The sequence below is a fragment of the Ovis canadensis genome, chromosome 14, assembly GCF_042477335.2.
Source record: "Ovis canadensis isolate MfBH-ARS-UI-01 breed Bighorn chromosome 14, ARS-UI_OviCan_v2, whole genome shotgun sequence".
Classification (NCBI taxonomy): domain Eukaryota; kingdom Metazoa; phylum Chordata; class Mammalia; order Artiodactyla; family Bovidae; genus Ovis; species Ovis canadensis.
Window position 1 is genome coordinate 74,892,086 of NC_091258.1, and position 9,778 is coordinate 74,901,863.

Genomic DNA, 9,778 nt, shown 5'->3' on the forward strand with positions numbered 1-9,778 from the left:
TCATGGTTGAAAATTACACTTTCTTGGATTGGTAACCAAAGTTTCTCCAGTGTGAGTGTTCTTATTATAGGTTGTTTCAAAATTTGTTGTTGTTGAGTTGATAAGTCAGTTCTGTCTCTGTGCGACCCTGGGAATGCAGCACACCAGGCTTCCTTGTCCTTCACTGTCTCCCAGAGTTTGCTCAAATTCATGTCCATTGAGTCAGTGATACTAGCTAACCATCTCATCCTCTGCTGCCGTTTTCTCCTTTTCCCTTCAGTCTTGCCCAGCAGCAGGGTCTTTTCCAATGAGTTGGCTCTTCCCATCAAGTGGCCAAACTGTTTGAAATTTAGGTGCCCTAAAATTAAGTAATATTATCGCAGATCAGTTTACCTTTAGTAAAGAATCATTCCATTTGTGTTTGAAAGGTTTTTATATCATGGTTGGCAATTTTCATAACTCCTTTTTGTGTAAGTACTAGTTTGGTGTAATATCATGTTTAACATGAAATATTTATTTATGAGTTATAATAAGTGAGATACTTACAGTTTTTTGTACCTTGTAGATATCTCTCATATACTTGTGATCAAGAAATTACAACTAAATGAAAAAACTGATAGAGGAGAAGAATTCCAAACAGTGATATTGGGAAGACACGAAAGGAATAAAATAAAAAATTTTTACCTCAGGGAAATCCAGGAAAATACATATGACTTTGAGTCTCAGCCAAAAGATGAGGCAAGAAATTACAAAGTAAAGCCTATAACACATGACAAAAATCTCACTGATGAGAGAGAGGAGCACGGTAGAAGTATTGCAGGAATCAAGCCTATTGAAAACAGGCTTGCATTAAGCTTTTGGGATGACCTGCATGTTTACAAAAGTGAAGAGAAGATTGATGAATTTAATCAAGCTGACAAGAGTATCAATATTAGTGCTTCATTTTCACTACTTCAAGGAATGTCTCTCCTTGTCCAAACCAACATTTCTAATTCATATGGGAATGATTTTATGCATCCTTCAATACTAACACAAGACCAGGGCACACACATGGAATGTCCTTACAAATGTAATCAGAGTGGCAAAACCTTTCATCAGGGCTTGAACCTTACCCAACATCAGTTGATCCATACAGAAGAGAACATGTTTAATTGTGATGTGTGTCGCAAAGTCTTTAGTCGACATTCAGACCTTGCTGTTCATCAAACAATTCATACTGCAGAGAAATCTTACAAGTATAACAGGTGTGGCAAAACCCTTTACCATGGCTTGCACCTCACTGGGCATAAGGTAATCCATACAAAAGAAAACTTATATAAATGTGATATATGTGAAAAAGTGTTTACTCAAAGTTCATACCTTACAGTTCATCAGAGAATACATACTGGAGAGAAACCATACAAATGTAATGAATGTGGCAAGGTGTTTAGTCAGAATTCATACCTTGCAAAACATCGCAGAATTCATACTGGAGAGAAACCTTATAAATGTAATGAGTGCGGCAAGGTCTTTCATCACAAGGCCAACCTTGCAAGTCATCAGAGACTTCATACTGGAGAGAAACCTTACAAGTGTAATGAATGTGGCAGAGCTTTTAGTCAGAAAGGAAACCTTGCAAGTCATCAGAGAATTCATACTGGAGAGAAACCTTACCAATGTAACGAGTGTGGTAAGATGTTCAGTAGTAGATCAACCCTCGTCAGTCATCAAGTCATTCATACTGGAGAGAAACATTACAAATGTAATGAGTGCAGCAAAACCTTTTATTTTGGCTCACACCTCAAACAACATAAAATTATCCATTCAGGAGATAAACCATATAAATGTGACATCTGTGGGAAAGTGTTTGGTCAAAATTCATACCTTGCAGTTCATCGGAGAATTCATACTGGGGAAAAACCTTACAAGTGTAAAGACTGTGGCAAAATCTTTAATCACAGCTCGAACTTCAAGAGACATCAGATAATCCATACAGGACAGAAATTATGTAAATGTGATATATGTGGCAGAGTCTTCAGTTTTAATTCATATCTTGCAAGGCACCGAAGGACTCATACTGGAGAGAAACCTTACAAATGTAACGAGTGTGGCAAGGTCTTCAACCGGAATTCAAGTCTTGCAATTCATCAGAGAATTCATACTGGAGTTAAACCTTACAAATGTAATGAGTGTGGCAGCTGCTTTAGTCGAAAGGCGTACCTGGCAAAGCATCAGAGTGTTCATACAAAAGGGAAACCTTTCAAAAACAAAGACTGTTGAAAACCTTTCATTAGATCTCAACTATCACTCCATACCAGGTAATACATACAGTGGGGAAATCATTTAACATGATATATGTGGGACTGTCTTCATTCATTCAAAATTGACACTGTATATTGGGAAATTCATAGTGGATTGAAATTTGCACATGTCATGAGGGTGGCAAAGCCTTGCCATCACATAATCTGTACTAGGCCGAAACTCTAGAAATATGTTGAATGTCTCAAAGTCTCCAGTCCACAAAGTCTCCAACCTTAACATGAACTGAAGTTTCATGTTGGAGAGAAACCTGACATATATTATGATGAGTTTCAGAAATCCATCAGTGTACTTTGAAACCTACCTTTCCATCAGGTAATCCACATTGATGATGAACATTAAGGATGTGTTTTAATTTATCTGATGTTGTCATCTTAGACTTCATTGAAAATATCATCTTGGAGAGAGAAATCAGATAAGTATGTTTAGTTGACCTTAGACAAGGAATTCATTCACCAAAGATTTCTTTCTGGAGATTATTACCTCACAAATGCCAGGAATGGGCAAAACCTTTACTTGGGGCTCACATTCTACGCATCATCAAATAATCTATGCTGGATAGAACATTACAGATGTAATGAATGGGGCAAAGTTCCAAATTAGTGCTCACTCATGATTTAATATTAGAATATTTATCCTAGAGAGAAACCACACAAATATAATATGTGTGGCAAGGATTTTATCCAAAGATAAGATGAGGGAGATACTGGAGTCCCTTAAATGCAACAAGTGTGGCAAAATCTTTACCTTGAGTTCAAGTATGAGGCAACAATGGAGAGTCCATTGAAGAGAAACCCTACAGACATATGAGTAGAAGCTTTATCCTAACTGCACAATTCACCAGACTTCTCATATATGTCTTTTGAGAGAAACCACACAAACTAATATGTGTGCTAAGGCTTGTACCTGAAGATGAAACCTCAGAAACATAGAGGATTTAGTTTGGAAAGCAACGTTTCACATGTAATAAATGTTGTAAAAAGTTTTTGTCAAGTAGCTCCACTTTTGATGTAATGATAGAATTCATACAGGTTAGAAACTATAGCAATTTACTGAATGTGAAAAGAATTTTATGAAATGATGCATCCTGAGGTTTCATCACAAAGCTCATGCTACTGGGGATAAATCCTTACAAATGTAATGAATTTGCTGAATTTTTCACACAATTCTTAAATTAGCCTACATAGCAGAGAATCCATAATAGGAATAAGTTAAGGCTTTAGTTCTCCCAAGAGTAATATGAGATTGTTATGTACTTCAGAGTCATTAGAAGTCACAGAATGTTAAAACTTAGGAAATGACGTGTATATCACATACAGAAGAATATATATGTAAATGGCCAAGTATCTGTGTAAATGTTCTATTGAGCTTTCTTGAAGACCACATTACTATTTATGTCTTTCAACCTTAATTTTGAAGTCTGTTGATCTGACACCTTCATTATAGGCCTTTGATGATGGTCTCTGGGAAGGAGTCAGTAAGGTGAAGGAGGTGGCTTCATTAGGTGTGGTTCATTCACATCCATGTTCCCTGGAAAAACAAGGACCCTGAATTACCAAATTCAGTAGTGTGTCAGTTAGCATCAAGAAGGGGCTCTAGAGAATAGTGTAAAATTGCTGTTGCTCATCCTGCTTGTTATGTTCATGGTCCATGGATTGATCACAGTGGACAGAACCCTCTACTACGTGACTGAGCAAAGCAGTAAGGACATTAAGAGCCTTGACTATTAATGAGAGGAAAGGGACAGGTTACTAGGGATGGATTATGTGGTAGGAACAGTGCCCAGAACACGTTGGTTGTTTTCTCCATTGCATGGGAGTAAGTGTTACTTGCATCTGTGCGTTTTGTTTTGGCCACACCATGTGGCATGCATGATCTCAGTTCCCTGGCCAGGAATCAAGCCAGTGCTGCCTAGAGTGGGCACACAGAATCTTAGCTACTGGACTGGCAAAGAACTCCCTGCATCTGTGTTTAATAAGACATTCTTCTTAGGAATTGAAGGGAGAGCAGTTTATCGGAGAGGAAAAATTTTATTACTGGGTGAAGCTTACAGTTTGAACTTCTAGTTTGTCTCAAAGGAAGGTGCCCTCAGGCTTTAAAGAAAAAAGTTTGTCCAGATAGGCTGAAAAAGAAGAGGTTTTTCCTGAGTATTAAAAGGTTTCAGTAGTCAAATAGCAAAAAAAAAAAAAGGAGTTGGGAATTCCTTGGCGGTTCAGCTGTTAGGACTTAGTACTTTCACTGCCAAGCTCACAGGTTTAGTCCATGGTCAGGAATCTAAGATCTTGTAATCCCAGAAAAAAAATTTTAATGGAGTCAGACTTCATGAAACACTGAGGCAGAGCCCTCTTGCCTACCAACTTATGTCCCTCATAAGTATCCTATATTAATAAGTCTACTTCTTGCCCGTCACTTTGCTTCTTGCTGAATTCCTTCTGTGCTGAGACACAAAGAACCTGAGCCTCAGTAAGTCCAGGCTCCAGATACTGAAACCCCCACCAGGTGGGAGACATTAAGCCTGCTGCCCATCAGCATGTAGAACCCAGAGCAGTTGGAGCCAGATTTATGATGCTAACTGCCACTTACCTCACCACCAGCCAATCGAAGAGTTCACGAGCTGACCACACCCACTTTGAGCCATTACTATAAAACTCCCTACCCCCTCTTGTTTGAGACACACAGTTTTGAAGGCATTAGCCCACTGGGGCCCCTTTGCTTGGCAAAGCAATAAAGCTGTTTCTTTCTACTTCATTCAAAAAGAAGGGGGGAGAAAAAAAACCCCAATGCTTATTTCTCAAATTCCTGGCTTTCTGACTTGGAAAAGCACTTTTATGTTCATGCTAATAATTTATTAACATTTCTTTTCCACAGCATACACATATTCTGTTGTTTAATATGATTCTTGAAGATGCTTGTAAAACTAATCTGTTGGAGATATTTTTACCCTAGTTTAGTAAAATCTTTGGAAATGTTTATTAGATAATATAATTAAGTAGTTTACTCCAGCAATTTTCCAAGTGTTTTTAAAATTTCAGTTTCAAATTAGGCTAATATGCAATGTGTTACATTGTTTACTTTTCTAGTGTAATAAAAAGTGTTTTCAGTTTTCCTTAGCAATATTTTTTCTGCTATGTGTATTTGTCCTGTTTTATCACAAGGGATTACTGGGTTGTTTGGGGACTCCTGTGATGTGATAATGCCTATAAGGCCATGACAGGTACAAAGTAGGTGCAGTGTAAACATGAAGAAAAACAGTTAGTTTGGGGCTATAGTTCAATGAAAGAACTGGCATGGCAAAAGGGTGACATGAAATCTTTTTATGGGACACCCAGTATCCTCCACATAGAATTTGTTTGTAACCAAGAATAATGTGTTTGATAAGTGATCTTGATTTTGATTTGTATTTTTAGTTGAGCTTCATTGCTTGCAGGATCTTAGTTCCCAAACGAGGGATTGAACCTGGTGTTAGGTAAAAGATGACCAGGTACACCAAAAAATGTTTAATGGGCTTTAATGGCAAAGCGCTCCCGGGCAGGGTTCCCGGACCCGAACGGGGCAGGTCGAGGAAATCCGTGCTCCCCCCGACCGCGTTGGAAGTTTGTTTATATATGCACGTTGCGAGGGATGGCTGGGCTAGCGGATGGGGGTTTGGATAGGCTGCTGGTTCGTGGTGTCGCGAGCTGATAGGTTTCTCTATGCGGCTGGGGCGGGGTGGCTTTAGCTGGCGGAGTGTGCTGTCATTGGTCCCTGGGATCTGGGAGGATCCTCCGTTAGGGACTTTCTCCCTGGCTGGAGGGAGAGGAGGGGCGGCCCATCATGGCCCCCGGGGTCCGACCTTACATTCTGACCCTTTTGATAGGATAAGGGGCGCCGTTATCGTTTCTGGCTACTTCCTGCTGAACTGGGGCATCGTTGGGGCTGAGGGTTGTGGCCGGATCCCGGTGACCTTTCGGGGGCCTCAGGATCTCTAGACGGGAGTTTGGAGTATGCGGCCACCATCAGCATCCGTCCAGTAGCCGTCTGGTTCAGATCCCTGACCCTCTGGAGGATGATCTGAAAAACGCAAGGTCCTATCGACAGGATGAGGAACAAGGCGGTGAGGGGTCTGAGAAGTGGGAAAAGCCATTTTGCCCAAGATGACTTCCACCATCCGAAAAAGTCGGAACCGCCTGACTCGGCCTGTCTAAGTCTGATGCTTTCTCTCAACTCTTGGACCTTGTTCTGAACTATCCCCGAGGCATTAATGAAAAAACAACAGTCTTCCCCTAAGAACCGACAGGTTCCCCCTTTTCTGGCCGTTAGCAGGTCTAGGGCCCTTCAGTTTTGGAGAGCTACTCCTGCCAGAGAAGTTATCTGGGTCTGTAATGCCATCAAGGAGTCTGCCACCTTGTCCAGGTCTCGATTGAGGTCTGCGGAGAGCTTATAGTAAGAGTGTGTGGCTGCTCCCAATCCCCCTGCCCCCAGTCCTCAGGCTGTGAATAAGCCTCCTCCGAGGAGCAGGGGCGCTGCAGCCAATGCCCTTCGTCGGCGGTGGGTTGGTCGGATCTGGTCTTCCATCGCCTGCGGTGTCAGAATGATCAGATAGGGCGTAAGGAAGACGGGTGCAAGGCTGAGTCCAGTTGGGTGCAAAACATTGTAGTAAGGCGGTCTGATTACAGAGAAAGAATATCCTGGATTTTCCGCATATTGGAGGGTTTGGGGATAGGGGGCCTCGTCTCGAGCCATCACAGGCCACTGTGGTCAATGAGGTGTCGTTGGCCAGAACGCAAGAGGCATTGGCTGGTAGATACAATACCTTGGTGGTCATGGGCCCCATTGGCCAGGTTACTTTTGTGGCATTTCGAGTGAGATTTTGGGCCTCTATCCCTTTGCTGGGAATCGGTTGGGCAAGGAATGGCCGGGGTCTCAAGGGAAGACAGAGCCAACATGAGAGGTTTGGTGAGGTTTCAGTTAGGGTCTGATAGGTGTCATTGATGCTGGTGAAAATTTGGGATGAAAAATCTAAGGGTTTGAGCACCTGATGAACCTGGCCTAGGAGTTTGTTGGGCTCATGGTGTGGATTAGAGGCTTCAGTTGCTAGCTTTATGAGGTCTTGTTGGACCTTATGTTGGATTTGTTTTTGCCTCTGATCTTGGGCCCCTTTCCCATCTGTCACTCCATAATGAGTTTGCATGGTAAAACAGAGATCTTTGCCTCTAGTTTTATGGCAGTTAGAGGCTGAACTTGATTTGGCTGTCCCTAGGCTCTTAGCCATCCAATACCATTTACCTCCATGAGAGCATGACTGGGCAGGTGGAGCATAACAGTCTCGGTGGACATAAGTGTAGGCTGTGAACCCAGTTCCCCAGGGGCTTCATTCTGTGCAGCCCTTGGGGCAGGGTGTAGGTTATCCAGCTCATATTCTCATGGTCAGGAGCAATAGTGGCAAGAACATGTTTAGTTATAATATTAAAAGGAGAGTGATAAAAGAGAAGAAGTCAATTTGAAATTCCTTAAAAAAGAGGAAGGTCCCCTGTAAATGTAGATCAAAAATTGCCTGAAAGAAAGAGTCACAGTCGGTGATCGGGGTGGCTAGCCAAAGGTCCTGTAGTAGGGCCAAGATGAAGTCCTCAAGGCAGGCTAGGGTGAGAGACATATGGCCAGCTCAGGGTGCCCCAAGGGAATAGCACCCCACGAGTAGGGAACAGATGGCAAGGTAAGCAAAGGCCAGTGAAAGTTGGAGTGTGGGCGGCCAGTCCTGGGGCGGGAGGGGGTGTGTGACAGCCAGTCCAATGGTGAAGAGTATAGCCAAAGTTGTGATTGGCAACAGCCACAGCGGATGAGGCCAGTCAAGCATTGGATAGGGCATGCCACTCACTGGCAGGAGGCAGGGGTGTCTTAGTAATGGTGAATTGCTGGAGCCGAGAGTCGCTAAGGTCTGACAGGAATGTGGAAACCAGGAGGTCAGCCAGGCGGTGTGGTGAGAATATAGTTAGGGGTCAATCTAGAATTAGCTTTTTGCATCTGCGTATAGAGAAGCTGCTGCTGCCAGGGCACGTAGGCAGGGGAACCATCCCTGGGCTGTGGGGTCTAACTGTTTGGAGATAAATGCCACTGGTAGCATTTTAGGGCCCGCAGGCTGTATGAGGGCTCCAAAGGCTATGCCCCTTTTTTATCGGTATACAGGTGATAGGGGAGATTGGAATTGGGCAGGAAGAGTGGGGAAGATGACAGCAAAGCTGAGTGGAGGTTGTAGAAAGCCTTTTTGACCTCTGTTTCTGAAGAGAGTGGTCCAGTAGGGGTGTCTTTTGTGGCTGTGTAGAGGGGTTTAGCCAGTGAAGCATAGTTGGGGACCCAGTACCAGAAGAATCCTGTCAATCCCAAAAAGGATGAGATTTGTTCCCCAGTAGAAGGGGGGCAGAGGTCTCGGAGAAGACTGAGTCTGTCAGTAGTTAGAGCTTTAGTTGTTGGGGTAATTTTTAGACCTAGGTAAGTTACAGAGGTCTGGGTGAATTGGGCCTTTTGTTGAGATGCTCGGTTTCTTTTAGAGCTAAGGAAGTTAAGAAGAATAGTGGTATGTGTCTGAGACAGAGCTTGTGAGGGGCTGCTGAGCAGAAGGTCAGCCACATACTGTAAGAGGACACTAGGGGCCAGCGGGCATGTAGCCAGATCCCGGGCCAGAGCCTGGCCAAAAAAATGGGGGCTGTCTCTAAACCCTTGGGGGAGGACTGTCTATGTTAGCTGGGAGGACTGTAAGGTTTCTGGGTTGGTCCATGTGAAAGCAAAGAAGAACTGGCAGTCTGGGTGTAAGGGAATAGTGAAAAAGGCATCTTTGAGGTCTATGACAGTAAAGTGAGTTGTACTGCTAGCGATGTCAGAAAATAAGGTATAGGGATTTGGGACAATCGGATGGGCAGGGATCATGGCCTCGTTTATCAGTCGAAGGTCCTGGACCTGTTGGTAGCCAGCAGCAGGTTTCTGTATCGGGAAAATGGGGGTATTGCAGGGCGAGGCCATGGGGACCAGGAGACTGTGGCCTAAGAGGTGGTCTATGATTGGCTTAAGACCAAGTAGGTGAATGTGAGAGATGGGGAATTGAGGGCGGCTTGGGAAGTGGGAAGGATCACGTAGTTTAATCAGGATGGGGGTGTGATGGGTTGCTATGAGAGGGATTTCAGTGTCCTAAATGGTAGGGTCGACAATTGGAGCCTCAGGGGAGCAGAGGAGGAGTAGGGGCAAGGTGAGAGATTGGGAAAGTGGAAGAGATAAGTGAATGGTGGCCCTAAGTTTAGCTAAAATGTTTTGCCCTAGCAGGGGAGTGTGGCACGAAGGGATTATCAGAAAAGAATGTGCAAACAGGAAGTGGTCAAGCTGACAGGGCTGTGGCCCAGTCTGCAAGGGTCATGAAGATGTGCCATCTATACCCACCGCCGAGACCTGGGAAGGATGCAAGGTGCCCCCGAAGGAGGGAAGAACCGAATAAGTAGCCCCCGTATCTATCAAAAAATTGATAGACTTACCTGCC

General features: G+C 43.5%; 1 pseudogene; it reads left to right on the forward strand.

Moving 5' to 3' along the window:
- LOC138419629 (zinc finger protein 665-like) overlaps positions 1–5,391 on the forward strand; it is a 45,393-nt pseudogene extending 40,002 nt beyond the window's left edge.
- Positions 5,392–9,778: the final 4,387 nt, after the last annotated feature.